The 22,553-nt window shown below is 36.0% G+C and overlaps 1 long non-coding RNA gene across 1 annotated transcript in view; it reads right to left on the bottom strand.

Moving 5' to 3' along the window:
* Positions 1 to 644: 644 nt before the first annotated feature.
* The window catches only part of LOC124986510 (uncharacterized), a 209,999-nt gene continuing 188,090 nt past the window's right edge, over positions 645 to 22,553 (bottom strand). Inside the window, exon 3 of the long non-coding RNA XR_007109017.1 lies at positions 645 to 919. This is a non-coding gene — a long non-coding RNA (uncharacterized LOC124986510). The remainder of the gene's footprint in view (positions 920 to 22,553) is intronic.

Here is a 22,553-nt window from a genome sequence, read left to right as displayed (position 1 = left end):
TGGAACTTTCATCTCTTCTGTGGTTAAGTTCTCAAATCAATAGCACATGATGCTCAACAATTGTAGACTCAGGAATGATACGAAGCATGCAAAATGCACATCACAGCATGTAATGTTCTGGGGAAGACGATGGCATAACATCCTGAAAAACAGCTTCAAGTCTTAAAAATGCAACTGACTGAACCTTGCAGAGGATTGTCTCTACAGTCCCGGAACGGTGTCTTGTTGTCCAACACCCTCCCTCCACGTCTGAGCCTTTTCACTCCATGTGGTTTTTCCCTTAGGGATCATTATCGGGTTTCATAATGATTAGTTTGTGTATGAAAAAGGAAAGCTCAAGACTATAATTTCATACGTACTTAGAAAAAAAACACATGAAGAAAATTCAGTAGCAAGACAAGTCACCTCCTGGAGTCTGCTATGACCAAGAGTACACCCGTGAGAAGGACAAGCTAATAAATGAATGTGCTTATCACCTAAGGGGACAAACCACGGGGAGGAAAGCTTTGTCTCCCTCAAGCTTAGAGAGCTCCACTCTTCTGTCCTTCAAAACAATACCTGGATCCTCAGAAAAGCGAACCACAGCCGTTCAAGCAAAGAATAGTGAACGATCCAAGTCAGAAACTTAATGACAAAGACAGGGATAATAAGAGAGGGTGTATTTATTTTAATTTTGGCAACAAAAATTAATAGAGACACTTATTAATAAAGGCTCCAGTGAGGGGGAGATTGAGGCAAAGTGGATGCCCAGAAGCAAAACCAGATTGAGTACTGAGTAAATGGAGTCTAGAGAGAAACAGCCTCCTCAGGAGGCAGGGAGGCCAGACACACAGGTCAAGCAGAGAGTTCTTCAGCCCAGCCCTGCAAAGTTTCCTCTGTATGGATTGTCAGGTCCTCTTGCTTAGAGGAGCAGTGTTGCCTAGAAAAGAGAAAGAAACTCAATTTAAATCTTGTTGGTCCATCACTGTCTGTGGGACTTTGACCCAACTACTTTAATGGTTCTGTGCCTCAGTTTCCTCTTCTGCAAAAAGAATATACTTCATTTTGAAAACACTAACAACAGTGCTTATTGCATACCAATGGCTCACTAAATGTTAAGCTTTATTATACTGCTGTCAACAACCACGCCAACATGAGTTTCCTTTTAAAAAAATGTTTTAAAAATGTGTATAACCCCTTCCCACTGTGCTTAAGGTTCAACAGAAAGGAATGGTAGTGTCCCATACTTTCTCTTCCCTGAGTAAAATAAGTTAAGTAGTGTTCTAAATGTTTCTTTAATTTTTAATTTTTATTCATCTCTATAGTCTCCTGTGGTGGGGGGGGTGCTTAAAACAGCATAAAAATTAATATTTTTCAAAGCAGACAGCTAAATAGGGAAGAAGGCCACACACCATAACCTGTGTTCCTCTCCAGAGAAAATTAAGAAGTTAAAAGCTAGGAAAGAGAAACCTATGGGAAGAAAAACAATAATGGCAGAAATAACTAAGAAGTGGTCTTGAATTGTAACTGAGACATATGCCCTGACAGTGAAGAAGTCCTCCTGACCTATCCTAATCCACTGATTACCATGAAGGAGATGGAGGGGCTAAGACCAGGAAGAAACGAAACTAATGATAATGCTGGACATATGGACATTAAGGCTTAAAAATACAGGTTCAAAACTCACGTTGTAGCCATACTTGGTGTTGCATGCTTGTAATGCCAGCTACCTGGAAGGCTGAGGCAGAAGAAGCATATGTTTGAACCAGCATGGATAATTTAGCAAGACGCAGTTTCAAAAGAAGAGAAAAGGCTCTCTTCTCTCTAACACGTGTTTTCGGAAACTTTGCCAAAAATCAGACAACTATAGCTCTGTGTTTGTTTCTGGAGCTTTTTTCCCATTTCAATGGTCTGCTTAGCTGTTTTTATGCTAGTATCATGCTGTTTTTGTTACTATGGCTTGGTAATCTATAGAACAATTTGAAATCTGGTATTATGATGCCTCTAGCCATGCTCTTTTTTGCTCAGAATTATTTTGGTTATTCTGAATCTTTTGTTTTTCCATATAAATTTTAGGATTATTTTTCTAGTTTTTTGAAGAATGTCATTGGAATTTTCATGGGGATTACACAAATATATAGATTACTTTGGGTCATATGACCATTTTAATGATATTAATTTCACATACCCATAAATATGGGAGATCTTTCCACCTTCTAGTGCATCTTCCAGTGTCCTCTACTTCTTTAGTGTTCCACAATTTTCACTGTAGAGGACTTTAACCTCCTTGGTTAGTTTTATTCCTAGGTTGTTTTGGTTTTTGATTTTTTTTTCATTTGAAGCTATGGAATTATTTTCCTGATTTATTTCTCCATAGATTCATTATTGGTGTATTGAAAAGCTTTGATTTTTGTGTATTGATTTTGTATCCTGCTACTTTGCTGAACGTGTTTATCAATTCTAGAAAATCTTCTCATGGAGACTTTTGTATCTTATCTACAGTGATAATTTCACTTCTTTCTATTTTTATCCCTTTTATTTCTTCATCCTGATTAAGTAAAAGTTCTGACTAAAATTTCAAGTACTATATTGAATAGGAGTATTAAGAATGAACATCCTTGTCTTGTTCCTGATTCTAGAGGAAATGCTTGTAGTTTTTTTCCCCATATGATGTTGGCTTTAGGTTTGTCATATATAACCTTTATTGTGTTGAGTCAGTTCCTTCATTCCCAAGTTTCTTCATGAAGGAATGTTGAGTTTGTCAAAGGTTTTTTCTTCATCTATTGATATGTTCATGTGATTTCTGTCCTTGGTTCTATTTATGTGGTGGATTACATTTATTGATTTGCAAATGTTGATCCATCCTTGCATCCCTGGAATGAAACCAACTTGATCATGGTGTATGAACTTTTTAATGTGTTGCTGAATTCAATTTGCAACTATTTTATTTTATTAAGGATTTTTAGAAGGATATTGGTTTATAATTTTCTTTCCTTGCTGTGTCTTTATCTGGTTTTGGTATCAGGGTGGCTTCATAGAATGTGTTTAAAAGCACTCCCTGCCTTTCTATCTCATAGAATAATTTGAGACACATCGGTATGAGTACTTTAAAGATTTGATCAAATTCAGCTATAAATACATCTGGTCCTGGGTTTTTCTTCATTGGGAGGCTTTTTATTATTATTTTAATCTCCTTGTTTGTAATTGGTCTGTTTAGGTTTTCTATGTCCTCTTGGTTCAATTTTTGTAGATTGTATTTATCTAGAAATAATGCCTTTCTTCTAGATTTTCTGTTTTACTGAAGTATAAGTTTTCAAAATAGTCCCTAACTTGTCTCTGAATATCAGTGGTACCTGTATAATATTTCCTTTTTATTAATTTGAGTCTTTTTTCATCCTCCCACTCCATTAGTTCACCTAATGATTTATTAATCTTGTTTATCTTTTTAAAGAAACAACTCTTTGTTTCATTGACCTTTGCAGTTTTATTTCATTCTCTGTTCATTAAATTCAACTATGATTTTTGTTATTTCTTTCGTTCTACTGGTTTTGGAATTTTTTTTCTTACTTGTTCTCAACAAAGGTGTTAAAAACATACATTGGAGAAAAAACACTCACAAATGTTGCTGGGGAAACTGCTGGGAAAATGTTGCTGGAAAACTGTATGTAGAAAAATGTAATTTCATTAAAATGAATCAAAGCCTTAAGTATAAGAACAGAAATTTTGCAACTACAAGAAGAAAACAGAGGAAACACTCCAAAATATAGGCACAGGAAACAACTTCCTGAATAGGACTCCTATAGCTCAGGAAATAAAACCAGAAAAATTAATGAATGGGGTAGAATCAAATTAAAAAGTTTCTGTACAGCAAAGGAAACAACAGAGTGGGAGAACACTCTATACCAACTACTCTTCAAACAGAGGATTAATATCCAGAATATATAAAGAACTCAAAAAACAACACCAAAGAACAAAAGTAAAAACAATTCATTCAATAAGTGAGCAAATGAACGAAACAGACACTTCTCAAAAGAAATACAAATAGCCAACAATTATATGAAAGATAAAAAAGATCAACATCTTTAGCCATCAGGGAAATGCAAATTAAGACGACATTGAGATTCCTTCTCACTCCAGTCAGAATGGCAATCAATAATATAAATAACAGTAAATGCTGGCAAGAATGCAGAGAAAAAAGAACTCCCATACACTGCTAGTGGGATTTCAAATTAGTACAACCACTATGGAAATAAGTATAGAGGTTTCTTAAAAAATCTAAAAATTAAGGTATCATAGGATCCAGCTATACCATTCTTCAGTATTTATCCAGAAGAATAAAGTTAGCAGACTTTAGAGGCACATGCATGCCCCAGTTTATAACAGCACAATTCACAATAGCCAAATTATAGAATCAGGCAATGTGTCCATAAACAGACGAATGGATAAAGAGAACGTGTACGTATACGCAATGGTATTTTATTCAGCCATAAGGAAGAACAAAATTATGCCCTTTGAAGAAAAATGGATGGATCTGGAGCACATGGTGTTAAGCAAAATAGGCCAGACTTGAAAAGACAAGTATATCGTCGCGTTCCCTTCTGCCCGCAGAGAGAGACACGACACACTGGTTGTTCGTCAGAGCTCTTTATTGTTCCTCTTCTTCCTCTTTCTCCTTTCTCCTCCCTCCCTTACAAGGAAGTCATGGCCATTATATATGAATCATGAGCCAATCAGGTTACAGAGCATGTGGGGAGAGCATGATAACAATGTAATACAATAAGGGCAACAAGAGGGCACGCAGCGAGCATGAGTCACCTTGTCCAATCAGAGCAGTCCATTCTGGCACTGGCTTAGTGCCGGGCCAACTTCCTTAAGCAATGTTAGCTGTTTGTTGCAAACCAGGGGCCCCGGCTCAGTGCCAGACTAGGGTGGGATCCTCGATGTTGCAAACTGGGCCGCCCTGGCTCAGTGCCAGACTAGGGTGGGGTCCGCGGTACCCTGACAGTATATGTTTCTTCTCATAAGTAGAAGCTAGAGGGGAAAAAGGGGGGGGGGGGTGTCATGAAAATAGAAGGGAGACCAATGGGGTAGAGAAAGAGGATTATTGGGAGGGAGGAGGGGAGGAACTGGGGAGTGAAACAGATTAAATTATGTTATACACACGTACAAGTATGCCACAATGAAACTGACCACTGTGTATAATGAATGTGCACCAATTAAAAAAAAAAAAAAAAAAAAAAAGAGCTTGGGATGTAGCTCAGAGGTAGAACACTTGTCTAGCACATGTGAGGACCTGGCACACACACATGTATACACACATGCACACACACACACAATCATGTTGTGAGAGTCATTATGTGTGTCCTTCATTGAGAATGTCTGTTTAAAGGAGTATATATACAATTTTCCTCAATATTCTCAATTAAAACACTGCTCCATCAGGCAGATGTCAACTCTAGACTTGTGGCATCTTCCAGCAAGTCCTCTTCATTCCCTCTTACCTTACTATGGTCCATTCTCTACACAGAGCCTGATTGAATTTGATAACATACAAAGATATATCACTCCCAGATTAGAATATATAAATGTGTGTGTGTGTGTGTGTGTGTGTGTGTGTGTGCGTGTGTGTGTAATATATTCAAATTTTACCATAGCCTATAAAATCCTATCTTATCTGGCCTTGCTTTCTTTTTGGTCCCATCTTATGTCCCCAGTTTTTCATTATAACGACACTAAACTGACCTTTCTGCCCCTCAACTGATTCCTGCCTAAGTGCTTTTGCACTATTTTTCTCATGGCTAATCAGAGCTCAAGTCTTGGCTCAAATATCACTAACTTTCCTAAACTAACCTCTGTAAAGGAGGCACTCCCAACAATTCTCTGACACCATTAATTTTCTTTACAACCAAAATTCCTATGTATTTGTTTGCATGTTATTGTAATTTCCCTTTATTAAACATGACTTTGAAAGAGCGAGGATTATGTTTACACAGTACCCAACATTGAGCCTGGCATCATTTGCTCCCACTAGGTATCTGATGGTTATGTAAATGAATAATAACCAAACAGAACCTAGAACATAAAGAAGAAAAGGAAAATGTGTTTATGACAATGTATTTCTTTAGCAGTTGGATGGCTCAAAGTGTACTAGAAAAAATTTCTCGGGAGTTAGAAATTTAAAATGTTTCAAGCAATGATACTATATATTCAGTTGATCAATGCTTCTGTCTAGTTTCTTCTGGCCTGTAATTCAGGTGCTAGCCTTTCCCCGTGGTTGAAAACTGCTCAAGTAACCTACATAGAGAGGTTCAGAATAGAAACTCAACAAAGACAACTTCAGACTCTAGAACTAGTGAGAGGGCCTTTGGGCCCACTCTGCCTTTCTTCCTAATAACTCGATTATTGGGACACTCAAGCTATAACAGAATGACACATTTATGAAAATGAAAAATTATTTCAAAAAAACAAAAGAGTCAATAAATGTTCTCTTTGTAGGAATAAACATGTATTTAATATCATCAATATGCAACTTGAGATTGGAAGAAATGAATCATGGATTTTGTACATAAAAAATTTGGGAACAAACATTATGTTAGGCAGTTTAACACATCTATATTTCAAAATTAGTACCATGGACTTCTTTTTATCATGTGAAACTAATTCCTCTTTCAAGCTTGACGTAAACCTTCATTTAAAAACAAATGAATGCTTTCAGATTGTGTGGATGTTCAGATAACTGGATGTTTCAAATAACTTTTGAGGAACCAATAATAAAATATGTTAAGTAGATATTCAAATATTGATACCATAATAACATACTGTGTTTATATGAATCTTATAGAATCCGTCATCACAGATGCTTCAAGTTGTTAGAGTTCATTTCATTTGGTTATTTTCCAAAGATGTAGACAATTCTAACAATTTCCTGGGAGTTTATTAAACATACAATCTCTTGGGCCCTGTTTAAGGTGATTCTGTTCCTATGGGTCCAAGTTGAGGTCCAGGAACCCATATTTGTTGGAAAGGCTCCCCAAGAGACTGCAGGGGTTAGAAAACAGTAGTTTTAGTCCAACCTTCAACTCAGTCCAGAACCCCTTCATCCGCATTCTAACAAATTGTTACTCAACTGTACCTTGAGCTCTTACAGAGGGGGCAAACCCATCTTTACATAGTATGTTAACCTTTAGGAAAAATCTGATTGTCGTAAGCTTTTGCCTATATTAAATTGAAATTGGTCTGCCAGTGTCTTTCTTTAGTAGGTCTAGTTCTGCCCTCTATTACAGTAAAGTTATACATGACAGCCCTTTATGTATTTTAATAGGACTTTCAGATTCCCCACAAGTTTTTTCTTCAGGTAAACAGATTGTATCCACAAATAATCTCTCATAAATCCTTTATCATTTAAAGTATCTGTGTACCCCAACCACACCATCCAGGTACTCTTTCCAGAGCTTTCCCCTCCATCACTGCAGGAACTAGAGTCCCTATACTGACTTATGAGCCACTTGGTCCTACAGAGCAATGGAGTGGTTTGCTGTCAAAGGCCATATTGAAGTGTACATATCCTATCCTGGTGGCTCTCAAATGCTAACACATCATGTGATACCACATTATGAAGAAAGTGTCACCAATCCATGGTGAAATGAGAAAAAGAAGTAAAAATGACAAGACTATACATATTTGAGCTAAGAGAATTTTATTTTCTTCCCTATACTATGATTCTTCAGTTGAATTTCTTTTTCTTTTTTTTTTTAAATGAAACTATAAGGATAATAGATCATTTGTTTGGTTGGTTTGTTATCATAAAAAGACAGCAATTCTATGTTGATGGACATTTATTTCTTTTTAAAATTGTACTGGTCCTTAAAGACCAAAATCTGGGACCACTGCCCAAGACTTGCCTCACTTGTTGATATGCCAATGTTCTCAGATCCAACCCTTGCCTCTAAAACATCCAGCACAGCACGTGATACTGTGACTCACATATCATTATCCTTAGATCTTAGAACCAACTGAACAAGACCCATCATCAGAAATTATGGTTCAGTAGGGCTGGGGTTAACTCTAAGTATCTGCCTTTAAAAAAAAAAATTTTTTTTTAGATGTTGATGGACCTTTGTTTTATTCATTTATTTACATGTGGTGCTGAGAATCGAACCCAGTGCCTCCCACTTGCTAGTCAAGTGCTCTACCACTGTACCACAACCTCAGTCCAGCATCTGCCTTTTTAAAAAACCCTGAAATGATTGTGATGGTAATTCAGGGTCAGAAAGCACTTTCATGATGTGTATTTATTCAGTGTGTCTTTTCTCTACTTTTATAACATTATCTTCAGGGAACAGGGTTAATTGGAGGAGCAGGCTTTCTCAGGTATGAGAAAGCAGTCAGGAAGATCTTGTATATTGATGTTCAGCATTCTGCCTTCCTTAGATATGAACATGTCTGTGATTGTTACCCTTGGCTCCCCTTAAATCTCTTTGTTTTAAATTCAGACACACTTATTTTTTCTGTCCAACTCGATTTTTGCTCTTCCTTCATAGATTAAATAACCCTATAAACTGATTTCAAAACTCTTGAGTTTGGGATCAGTTTATTGATCTCTAGTAAAGGACAGTGGCCAGAACTATATGTTTATGTATTAATACAAAACTAGTATATAAAAATCCTCTTATCTAGATTTAAGCATCCATTAATAAGCTTGAGATCACCCTCACTTTTATAGAGTTACCCTCATGCTGAGGTTTGGACCTATTCAAGCTATCTGACTTTACCTAAACTCCAACATGTGGATATTCACACAAACCTACTGACATTTTAAAATACAATTTCCAATTATGCATTTATTCAAGTTATATGACCTCAAGTTATAAATTTTATCACATTGGTTTCAGTATCTTTTCAATAGATAGCATCATTTCTTATTCTACTTTTGCCATCCAACATATTGCATCTCTTTTCCAGAGAGTATCTTATACAATGAGTCACATGTTATGAAAACATGACATACATTATATCTGTGGTGTTATTCAAATAACTGATAACATATTTTTAAACAGATTAAGACAAAAGGATTATTTCCTAAAGCTTTCTCTCCAAGTCTCTTGTCCATCCAGCATGACATCGCCTACCTATACTCATCCATAGCACATTTCTCCATGTTTTCCAGCAGGGCATAATACACACGGTCACAGCAAATATAGGGTGATATCACTGTGAATGTTTATCAATTTACCTTTAAAAAATAATATGATGCAATTCTTCAAACACAATGTTTAATACATATTTCTCTGTATCTATAGAATTACATATACCCCTAAGAATATTATCAGAAAACAAAACCAAATGAAAAAAAGAGGAATAAAAGTGGTTTGACATACACTGACATAAATTACACTGGCAGTATATTTTTCATTTTCTATAAACTCTCACATTTTCTAATTAAAAATGTATTATTTTTTTCCTGAAAATATCAACATTAAGATTAGTTAGTAGTTTTCAGAACCTACTGTTTATATCCTAAAAGAGTCAGAATAGGCTAGAATGTGCTAATAATAACCCTAAATAACCCTAAAATCTCATGGCTTATAAGATATTGTTACTTGTGTGTTTGCTGTTACACTGATTCATATCACATTTATTCCAGAACCCAGCTGAAAGAGCAGCTGCTATCTGGACTACACTGCTGATCTTGTGGCAGATGGAGGAGAGAGATGGCAGAAAACAGGAGTTCTCCCGGGAAGTGGCTTCTGCTTGGCAAGCCACTTCTCCTGTTCCATTAGTTGTAGCAAGACACACGGCCAAGTCTGACACTGATAGGGTAAGAAATACATACTTCCTGTAAAAGGGGTCCCATGTCAAGTGACTGCAGGAAAAGGTACTTAGTACAACCTATCACATCTATCCTTTTGGAAATTGGGGCCTCCATTCTTTTGAAATTTTCCCCTGTTCTGTAAAATTTCTCAAAAGAATATGATAGTTCTATGATTCTGTCAGTGACATTGTTTATTGCTTAAGTGGAATTCTCTAGCCAGGGGATTTGAATTCTTCTAAAATATTTAAGCCCTTGTTAACCTCTTATCATGGATGTCAATGACATCTTAATTCATTGATCTCTCAGTGTTCCCAGCTTAACCACCATTATTCTTGGTATAGACAGAAGAAAAACGGAAGTACAGTGTTTTCTTTTAACATGATACCATCATTCTAAAGCAATGGACCTATAATTTTCATCTATTGTTCTGAAAATAGCTATAAAAATTGCTGCTGCTGTCTCTGGTGGTTTTTGCCAGCCTCAGCGAATCCTTGGCTTTAACTCTCTTGAAATTCTTGTCCTATTACTTGTATTCTCCTTGTTTTATGTTTTCTCATCCATAATTTACACGGATGTCCTCCAGTCTTATCAAGTAGGTGGCAGAGTCTTTTACCTGTCTGCCTATTTTCTTTCTTTAAAATATTTTTAACTGTGTAGTCAGAATTTCACAATTCAACTCTCCTCATAACCATGGAATTAGACTCATTTTTTTGATCTTGAAATGTATTGATTTTTAAAAGAATATATTCCACCAGGTATTATTTGGTGCTCTACCCTTTTGATATACTTGTGGTTTATTTTCTAACAGCATGTGAGAAAAAAATATAACATAAAAGCTAAGAGCTCAGAATTGGGAGATGAAATTTGAATCTTGATCCTTTTCTTATGACATATGTGACTTTGTACAAGTTCCTTAGTTACCCTGTGCCTCAGTTTCCTCATCTGTAAAATGAGGACAATTAGAGTGTTTTCCTATTATTTCTGTTGCTAGGGAGGATTGAGTGTGCATCGTGTATGTGTGTGTGTGTGTGTGTGTGTGTGTGTGTGTGTGTGAGCACATGTGCGTGATACTTAAAACAATACCTGACTTATAAGTACCTCGTATGCCTGTTGATATTGGGTCTTATAATTTAAAGTGAGTCAGGCTATGGTAGTTTTTCTGCTTCTTCTAAGATTCAGAAGTTACAATTTCTTACACTCATGTGGGGTAGCCTTCTTCCTTCCAAGAAACACTCCCTCCAAAGCTTGCTAAAGCACTCATCAGCCTGGGAACTAGCATCCCACGGGTCAAGTACGGGAAAGGAGCTTCAGTTCAAGATAGTGAGCAGAGACTACAAAGAGGACACAAAGAAATCCAAAAGGGAATGAAGCCTAACAGCAAAGGGAAAAGAGGTAGATCAACAATTTCCTAAGAATAGAAACTAAATAGAATCCTGTGGATTTGCAAAATGGGGCACTGTAGGCAGCTGCACAGACAGCAGAATGGGATACAACAAAGTTGGTACCTAATTGCCAGTGGAGTACTACAGAGGTCCCTAGCTCCAAGTGCAGGTGGAATGGGGGACAGTGAAAATAGGTTCATCACAAATCCTTCAGGAAACTTTCCATACCTATGATTGGCCCTGCTTCCCACATGTCCTCACATCCTGGGACCACTGATGCAGAGGAAAAGCAGCCCAGCAATCACTACTCCAGATAAGCAAGCACAGGTGACTGAAGTCACTGCATAAGCTGCCTGGGCAAAGTACAGGCTGCTAGAACTCCAGTTTCTCAGTCCCCTGCCTACTCCCAGTACAAAACCTGAAGATTATAAGCTGACCCTATATACAGAGCCTTCAATTCAGGGGAGAAGTAATCTGGGAAAAGAACTCACTTTCATATCAACCAAGGAAACTTATGTGCCCCACCCTTGGAATAATTGACCTAAACATTCGTTCTAAAACAAGAACTAATAGGCAAGCATCACCAGACATATAAGAAATACCAAGAGAATTAAAGAGAAATATTAATATAAAAACTGAGCAACAGACCCAGGATAACACATTAGAAATGCAAAGAACAGAGGGAAACTTTAAAAATTTTCCCAATTAAATTCTCCAGGATTTTAAATAACGTTGTAACCATAAAAACAAGAACATGCACCTATAAAAATGGGATAGATCACAATAAAAGTTAGCTCAAAAATTTAATGAAAAAAATAAGTTCATAGAATGGATGCAAAATAAAAAAATCAGAACCTAGAATGGAAAAACAAAAAAATTAAAACAGATTAAAGAAGATAAGAGCCATAAAGTATCAATCCACAAAGTTCACATGCAATCAGTTGTGGTTCCAAATAGAGAATGGAGAAAATAGAGGAAAATGAAGTGAATTATTTTAAAAAGAAAGAAAGGAAATATCTCGGAGCTAAAAAAAATGCACAAGTCATCAAACTGAAAGAGCTAGTGAATATTGGCTCAGCAGGATGAAACTAAAGGGACTCATTCTAAACAGATATTGACAAAGACAAGAGAGCCCTGAGAAATATCATATGTGTTCCAGGGAAATGATTTTGAACCTAGAAGTATTTGCCCAATGAATAAGCAAATGTGAGGATGTGTAAAAACATTTTTAGATATACAAAGAAGACCACTACCCATGCAGCCCTCCTCCTCACCAAATCCTTTTGATGAAAATACCTGTAAACATACTCCAACAAAGTAAAGGTAAAAACCAGAAAGGTGAGGATGTAGATACACAAAACAGTGGAAAAGATCCAAAAAAGAAAAAAAAAAAAAAAAAAAAAAAAAGAAAGAAACCCCAGGGTAATGGTTCATAGAAGGCATGGAAGGCAACACCCAAACTAAACTACAAAGTCAGAAGGCTGCGAGATCCTCTGAAGAACATACGGTTTTAATTGGGGAAATGAATACAAATCTGAAAATTTTAGTGATATAGTGAAGAAACTGTTTCTTCACTCAACAAGAAAAAAGAAACAGTGATTATAATCTACAGAAAAATTTTACTACACAGAAACAAGTTCCAAATATGAAGCAACCAGTGTGGTATTCTTTTTAACAAGTGCAGTGAAAGACAATCTAGTTGGCTTCAATAACAAAATCTCTGTCATCCAAGTAATCAGGGTCATAACATTGAATCCATGGGGGGAAAAACAGAGCAGAAGGTAGCAGTCTACTTGAATCTATAGTACTAAATATTTACATAGTTTGGATGGAAAACTCTGAATTGGTTTTAGAATAAATCTATAAAAATTCAATTACATTTACAGAAAAACCATAAAATGAAAAAGAAAAGATTTAGCTGATGGATATTAAAGGTGGGTTGAGAACAAGACAAAGTAGAGGGAAAGAAGCAGGAATTATTATGGCCATCTTACACGATATTCATTCAAGAGATAAATCTAAAATTGATGGAACAGTAAAAAGAATCTACTTATCACAGACATAGAAAAATTACAACAGCAAGCAGAAAAACTAAAATTAACAATATCAAATATTGAGAATAAAAACAAAAGAAAAGCTGAGTAGTGTTTCACTAAATCAAATCCACAGCATTCACAGCAGAAAGTCAGATTCAGAGCAGAAAATATTTAAAATAGATAGTCAAGAAATCTCAATATAAGCACATTACCAGATTTATAGAAAAAAATTTGAAGTTAAAAGTGATTCTGAGAGAATGAGATCTACAAAAAAGGACAGCAGTCTATGTTACTAGTAAATCATTTTTAAAATTTGTTATCTCACTCTTCAGGTTAGCACCTCTTTTTGCAATATAAAGACATAGGCCTAAATAGACAGCAAGTCATAAATACCAGGGCATAGTATAATGCATAGCCAGGCTTTGTGGGAGAATGTGCAAGACCTTAGGTGGGAGAATGGCTCACTGACCGACAGAAGAGAATGCCATTCCTTGAGTAACCACAAAGGTATTTGGAGTCCCTTCAGAGAACCCCAGGCAAAAATCTACTTTCCTGTTGAGTGAACTGCCTAGATTCCCATAGCTTAATAGAGGGGGGACTCCTCATGAGAAACCAACCATATGGCCACCACTAAGCTCAGTTTTCCGTGTGCCCTGGAGTCTCTAACCTTGCACTGGGACTTGAGGAGAAAAAAGATGACTCTTTTATAGTTATTTTTAAGTTCAGTAGTTTCAGATACTGACTGAACTATCTAACAAAAATTTCTACATGCCTACTCTGTGGGAGGCACTATGGCAAGCACAAACATAAACAAGACACAGTCCTTTCTCCCAGGAAGCTTACAAACCACCCAGCAACAGAGAGTTGTACACGGTTAATTTTAATCCCAGACTGAACATAGGAGAATTGGAGCATAAAGAAGAGAGTGCTTCCAACTTAGGGAGGGATCTAGAAAGACTGAGAGGGGAGGTGTCAGAAGGGAGTTGGGATCCCAGGCCTTGCGTCAGCAGGATGCCTGCAGGCTAGTGCTGTGATGCAGTTGCACTTAATCTGAGTGATATTATCAGAGCTGCACCTGCGCTGGCCAAGGACAGTGTCATTATCTATGGCTTGGGATGGCCCTAAATTTCTGTGATTAAATGCTGTATTTATCATAAAGGCCTCACTAACCCATACATATGCATTTATCCCTGGAAAAGATGAGTTGGTAAAATATAAATCTAGTAGAACACAGAAGTCTGTATTGTGGTATAAGCAAACCAGAACTCATTCATAACTCCAGCTAAATCCAAAATTCCGGGTTGTTTGTATTTTTAATAACATATTTCAACATATGTTCATGTCTATGTGTCTACATTCTACCCTCAAATCCAAAAGATTAAAGAACCAGAGAATGTTAAAATTGGAAGGGACCATAACTATTTTTCAATATAGTCCTATCATTTTACAGATGAAGAAACAAGGCCAAAAGAGGATAAATGTAACTTCCCAAGGTTGCACAACCACGAAGAACAGAGCCAGGATGGGAGCCAAATTTTCAATGCATCAATGCAGATCCAGAAGCTCTTTCTTCTGGATACTATGTCGAAAAAAAGGTGAGAGGACAGAAGAAAATACAAGACAATAAAAAATAATAAAAGTAATGTTTAACAGTAAATTGTTATTAATAATAGAACTAAAATTTTGAGTTTATGAAACAAAATCCAAATATCTCTTTGGAGATGTCTTCTTCTGAAAATCTTTTCTACGTGGCCAAAATATATCAGCTAAGCTATTTTGATTAATACATTATATAAATTATTGAAGAATTATTTATATAGCTTTTTATTCTGTTACATTAAGTAGTTAGGAACTAGTAAATAGTCAGTTATCTACCTATATACAATTTTCATCAAAACAGAAATAGGAATATTTTAAAAGTAGGTACTTTCTTTTACTTAATATTGTATATACACAGATATATTTTTAAATTAGACTATTTTATAACAGAGACTATAATGTGTTTGCTTAAAAATTTTTCAATGTCCCATAGCATCTGGCTTATACTCAATAAATTGTTGAACAAATAAATGATTTAATCTATGTTGTATTGGAATTCCACATTAACCTTTGTATATCACATGCTGTATCCAATATTTATACAATAAATGTGACATCTATCATTATTTGGATGAACACAAACTTTACCTACATTTGCTTTAACATTCAATCCATCTTTTCCCAAATCATGCTCCATGATTAAATGCCTTCCTTTATACTCACCCTGCAATTGCATCCTAGGGTACAATAAAAGCTTATTCCCTAAAGAATACTTAATCCTCCTCTCCCTTCTTTATTCAATTCATGGGTGGATTCAAGAGGTGAAACCCACAGCTTACCCCAGACCTTACTTCCAAATCTACCAGTCAAAAGTGTCTAGTTCAAATCACCAGAAGCCTTATCAACAGTGTTCTGAGCACAACAAGGAGACACCTTAGGAAATCTGAGAGAAACTTCTAATCCCAAGGGCTATTTTTGAAGGCATAAAACATGAAAATAGCTATCAGGAAGAGAAAACAGAAATTTAGAAAGATTTTATTGTTAAGACCCTCATTAAAGAAGTTAGATGGCTACTAAATGTGAAAGACAATTTTTAAATTATGAGAACTTTATTTAAACATTATACCTATAAATAAGAAGTTAACATAACCCTTGCTGTCTTCTTTCATGTTATTAAAATTTTTTAAATGCTGTGCTTTGAAAACTCTGGCCACTAAGGTTTTCCAATTCTTTAAAAAGTAACAAATAACACTTCCACTTCTAATGTTCCTTTAGTACATTTATATAACAACAAAAATCACTGTTAGAATAACCTCTAACTTGTCTATTTTGATAGCTGCATATTTATGCAACTAAGTGCAAATGAAAAGTTGAAGAGTGTGGCCAAATTTTCAGTTATTTGTATATAAAGTACACTTAAAATCTAAAATGACATTTATTCCTGTTCCCCTAAAGAACAGATAACCATAAACCAAATATTGGGAAAAATAAAAACACAGGTGAAAGAGTTAAGGAAGTTGTGTTCTTCCTAAATTGATGTCTACCACTAAATCACTGACTGTGATGACCCATCTACCTGCACCTCAGTTTTCTTCTTCTCAGAAACAAAGACCTGAGTCAATTATGTGGTGAAGAGAAAAAAGTGGCAAACAGCAGTTTGCAAGTCTTACTAACCTCCTTGGAAGTTTAACTGAGGCTCTTCAAGACCTTTTGCCACCCTGTGTTCCAAGTCCACATCAGAAAGTGACAGCAGCCCTAGGAAGGGGGCCGAGAAGGAGGCAAGGACAAAGGCAGGCCTTGATGCACAGGCTCTGGAAACTCACCAGGCCCTGGCCACACCCTGGGAAGGAAAGTTTTGCACTGACTCTAGAGGAAAAAAAATTCTGATACATAAATTTTGTACTCTTCTAACAAAAGCAAATCAGGAACCAAAATAATCTGGAAAATTTTGATCCGAATGAGGATTTCAAATGATTATCAGAGAAAAGAAAAATAACAGATTGATCATTTTATAAAGATAACAGAAACACTCGTGTCTTCTTATCTGATGGCAAGTAAAGAAAACATGCAGAATGTTTTTTTAAAGTATTCAATAATAACTTTGTATATAAGCATATAAATTAGCATATAGAAAAATTATCTTAAATGAATTGATAATTTTCTTTGGGGCTTGGTTCTACATGCAGTTTGAACTTTTCCAGCAGTCCAAAGGAAAATATAATTGAACCTTCTGGCAAGGTCAGGAAGTCTGTTTGCTCACTAACTTGCTCCAAGCTTGTCTTACTTGTTCCTGAATCTTCTGTTTGCACACAAAAAATCACACTTAAACAATTTGCTGCAACTCCGGTAGTTAATTATTTCCTTTACACTAATGACCTGTTTTACCTAAAATTGTACATGTGGTTTTTGGTACTTCTTAAACATTCTTTACCATAGTAGTTATAATCCTTTTTTTAAACTTTTTTTTTCAAAGCATCCATCCCTTTCTATTCTGTTTTTCAAATTTTCCCTTTTCTCATTTTTATATTGAATTTCTTTGACGTTAGAAAATATTTTCAAGCAGTTAAAAGCAAAAATGGAAATAAGAAGAGAATAAAAGCTCACTGGAATAAACACCTCAGTACAACATCCCTACTGAAGAATTTCACAGGCAGGATCCGTGAGAAGGAAACAAGGAGATGAGGGCGTGAGGAGCCATTTGGCTCCCAGCTCATACTCTTAACATTACACTTGATGCTACTTCCAAGGAGGTTCTACACATGGTCCCGGGATATGCTGATGATATTAAAAGAAGACATTTGTCTCACATCTTCAAATGTTTACCCCACTGCCTGACTGCAAGTCTCATGGTCTACTATGAACAAATATTCTTGTATCAATTCCATAATTTTTCAAAATTTAACTGCATTGTAAATCTTGTGTCAAAAGGGCTAATTTGGAAATGTAAGTACCCACTGTGGAATTCTATTTGGACATTTCTTCATTTTTTTAAAGTTTTTTTTATTTTTTTTTTAATTTAGCTTTTAATTTTTTTACAGACTGCATTTTGATTCATTGTATACAAATGGGGTACATCATTTCATTTCTATGGTTGAACACAATATAGAGTCATACCATTCATGTAATCATACATGTACATAGGGTAATGATGTCTGTCTCATTCCACCATTTTTCCCTACAGCCTCCAAAAGCTTTTCCAGCCTTTGAGAGAAGTTGGTTGCCGATTATAACAAACATGGAACTCCTGAACATAGCTCACCACAGGATCCTGCACCGCAACCTTTGTAATGTCGCAGTTCTGAGCCACTTGTAGTTCTCTAAACATGGCAAACTCTCTCATGCTCCCATACATGTTGTGTTATTCTTTCTGCCTTAAATACCATTCTCTATCTTGCTGATTACTCCCTTGAGTGTGAGTCACCTCAACTCCACCTTCTCTGTGTGACTTTCTCTGATTAATCCCTAAACACAGGTATTCATTTACTTACCATGTGCCAAGCCCTGTGCTGGCTGCTGTATTGGGAAAATGAAAACACTTAACTTACCCTCAAGATGCACAATGTACTAGCACAGTGATCATAATGAGATCCTTCAGGAACGTTTTGTGAAATAGGATCAGGGGAAGCCTTCCAGGAGGAGATAACTGGATCAAAATGTGAAGGACAAGTAGGAATTATCCAGGAGAAAAAGGGAAAGGAGAGGACATCCAATATAGAACCTATGGAGAGGCGGGATGGGAGAGATTGCTGATTGAAAGATCAACATTCCGTTCAAGGGAGCTTAGTTTTGTTTTTTTTCTTAAAGGCAATGGGAAGCCTTTTAGGCAAAAGCACGAGATTATCAGATATGTATTTTAGAAAGTGTAGATATCAAGCCCATCATGGTGGAGTATGCCTGTAATCCAGTAACTCAAGAGACTGAGGCAGAAGAATTGCAAGTTCAAGGTCAGTGCTGGCAACATGACATGCCCATGTCTCAAAATAAAAAGGGGCTGCTGGTGTAGTTCAGTGGTAGTGTGCCCCCAGGTTCAATTCCCAAGGAAGGAAGGAAGGAGATCAGACTAGAATAAACAATATTGGGTAAGTTAGGAGGCTTATTTGTAAAGGAGACAACATGTGGACTTAGTATGAAAATGAACAACATGGAACAGAATTTGAAAATTTGAGAGATTAAGTTAAATATTAATCAGTGATTAATTGTCTATGGGACAAAGCCACAAGAGACATAATGGAGTCAAAAAGGGAACCCCAGGTTTCTCTATTTTCCTGCCAGGGTGGAAGGTGAGAGTTTTTATTGAGATCACAAACACAGGAGGAGGTGCAGGAAGTAATCAGTTGAGTTTTAAATTTGTTGGATAAGCTTGTGGAACATCCAAAATGAGAGGTACTGCTTGCTCCTCTGTGTACCCATGACCACATGGAATTACCCTGTGTTACCATGCTGGGATTATCTATGTCCAGCACCAACATTTCCCGGACAGGAAGGGCTCTCCAATTTGAAAACCTTCTCTTCAGATTGTCTTCAACCAATCCAGGCTCCCCCTGACAAACACAGTTTGTCCATCCTTCCTTGTTCTCTCTCATGGCTACCATTAGAGCAGTGCAAACTTGGAAGAATGCCCTGCAAGGGTTGAAGTCCATTACCTCTTCTAGAGAAAGCAAAACTCAGACTGGAGAAAGAAGTTATTTCCCATCTATTTTAAAAGGTCCCATTTTCAAAGAGATCATTGCTTCAGGAGAAGTAAGAGCTCTCTAAAATAAATAAGTGAATAATAATTTTGTTGAATATTTTATTTTTAACAGAAAGCATGTGTACATGTAAGAATTAAAAATAAATGTACTTTAAAGATGACCTGGAAAACTTTCTACCTGCCAAGAGCAGTTGAAGATCTCACAAGGTCATGTTTTCTCAGAAACAGTAGATCATTTTGTTAATGATAGGCAAAGGCATTAAATCATGCAGGGTTTTCCTCTGTAATTTTGGTATTATTTAGGTGAATTTTCAAATGGACTGAAATAATGGAAGAAATCTCAAAACAGATCTTGGGTTGTGGATATTGTATCTATGATTTCATCCTTTGGACAAATGCTTCCAGTTCCTGCTTTTCTTTTGAGGCATATATATTTAGGGTGAGCTCTTCTCATATTTGAATTATATTTTAGCAATGTTGCCCAAATATTAAACTAAGTTTTAAAGCATATCCCATCATATATATTTTAACTAAATTGAGCATTTCTAATGAAGAATATAGTTCTTCCATTGATATTTTTATTTATTCCAAATTAAAGGAAGATTTCTGAAAGTCATTGTGAATCATCATGCAATTACCAGTGGCAGAAAGTCTTCAAATAGACCATAGCAAGTGATGGACCCAGAATCTAGTCAGCTTGCTGAGGAGAAATTGATGCTATCCTAAGCATTCACTGACTTTCTGGTTTCATATGACAAAGAGCAGATGAGTCAGTTTCTCCTTTTGCTAAGGGACTTTACATGCTTAGGATCAAAAACTAATCAAAGAAACCCTTAGTTTTATGAGTATGAGTTGATGAGATGCCAGTGATTCATTTCAAAGATACTGGCTATTTTCAAACAACTGCTGAGACCTTGTCATTCCCTGAACTTGGGAAGCTTGTTCTAGCTCATGCACAAATTCAGCTTGCCATATGAGCAAAAGTGAGATCATACTGGTTGATCCTGGCAGCGTCTCTGAGAGTGCAGTAATTCATGCTGTCAGTTACTATCAGCAGCAATTTGCTTCTGGATTGGTTCCTGTAAGCATTCATGTGAGCATTCTGCACAAAGGACCAGAGTCCAATATTCCCTTGGATTTCAGGGACTTAGTGTGGTTTCAACATATAATCAAAAGTGCCACGTAGCTCACCACCTCACATTTTGTTTTAAAGAGACAGAGGCTTAACACTGGATTACGTTCTTCTCTCCCCAAATAGAAAGTAGGTGGTAATTTGGAACTTATCTTTAGGACAATTTGTTGGTATTTCAGTGAAATTTACGCTGTTGGTAAAATGCAAAGCAGTTTTTTTTTAAACTAAGTGTAATTATACCTCCTCCACAATAATAATAATAATCAAAAATTGCTTAACCACAAAACTGCATTCCTTAGATTCAACTCATATATGTGATCAGCTTTTAATTACTATAGGGCAAATACACTGGGAAATAAAAAGTATTATAATAGCATATTCCCCCAATTTTAGTACAATTTCTGAAAAGTTCTGTGATAGAAAAGTTTAGATGCTGCAACCTTCAGCCTACAGGCACATTATTAAAGCATCACTGCTAAACAATAGAATTTCATTGAGCTCCAAATAATTTAAGAAATCAATAGCATTCCTGCTACCAAATTATCTATTTTTCTTTCTATTGAACTAGCACTTCCTATTGAGAACCCATGGGATAGAGAGTTGTGAAGCAGTCCTAATCAGAATGGGATCAAACAAAGTAAAATGCAGTTCTTTTGTCTAAGAAACATAGCTTACTTCACTCAGCAAGGTAAAGGAATGTCAAAATATCAAGTGCAATTATTAAATATATATGTACACATATATATAGTAGATATATTTTATACATATATAAAACCTGTTACATAAATAACAGGTTAACACCAAAGAATGAAAATATAAAAAGTATATATATTTTAAATATATGTATTTTTTCATTATTTGATGAATTATATAAACTATATATATTTTAAATATATATATTTTTTTCATTCTTTGATGTTAACCTGTGACCTGTTTGAAATCCCTAGCTGGAGAACTGTTTCCTTATTGCATCAAACTCAGAAATCTAAAATACCTTGGCATCTTACTTAATTAGGCTTTTTTTTTTTTTTTTATGGTGCTGGGAATTGAACCTGTAGGATCTTAACCATTGAGCCACATCCCCAGCCTTTTCTATTTTTTATTTTTAAGACAGGGTCTCATTAAATTACTTAGGGCCTCATTAAATTGCTGAGGCTGCCTTTGAACTTAAGATTCTCCTGCCCCAGTCTCCCAAGCTGCTGGGATTACAGGTGTGTGCCATAGTGCCAAGCACATAACTGTTTCAGACACATTTTTCAGAACTTCTTGTAGTGGTACTTAAGAATATTCCAATTAGACTACTGTATTATGTTTTACTTCAAATAATAAACTTTCAAGTTCCAAATAAATCCCTTTTAAGTGTCATTAATCTTGTAATAATACTTGTACTTTTTGTAAATTGTTCATGTTATGTGTCATAATACAGAAAACCTTTGATGTTCATGAGAACTATTGCAAAACCCATAACTGCATAATATTACAGCATAGAATTCCTACCCATTTACATGTCAAATTATTTAGAGTTTAGCATCTTATTCTTTCTTGTTCTTGAATAGTAAATCTTTGTCACCTTTTGTAGCCATCTGTATCTTTTGAATATCTTTCCTGTACCTTGGGGGCTCTCAACCTTTGATATCACACCTCCACAAAGCACCCAGAAATCCACTTGCTCAGGCAGTCGGCACTTGTGCAACAGATAGGATGTTAGATTCATCCATATGAAAAATCCACATGCAATTCAGTTTATAAGAGAACACAGGTTCATAAGCAGGAACCACCTGAAATGCATCTTATGATCAGCACAGTAGCATCTGCCCGGCATCTAGGAGCAGCAGAGGAAGAAATTCTGGTATCCAGTGTCTGGACTCAGCAGTGGAAGTTATGGTGTCTGTGTCCAGAAGTAGTGGCAGGAGGGCTTTTTGTTGGAGCAAAAGTCACAATGACACAAAATCATTAGTGTTATTTAGGCTTTATGCCTTGGTTA

Source organism: Sciurus carolinensis, chromosome 6 (genome assembly GCF_902686445.1).
Source record: "Sciurus carolinensis chromosome 6, mSciCar1.2, whole genome shotgun sequence".
Lineage (NCBI taxonomy): Eukaryota > Metazoa > Chordata > Mammalia > Rodentia > Sciuridae > Sciurus > Sciurus carolinensis.
This window is presented reverse-complemented; position numbering and strand designations above follow the sequence as displayed.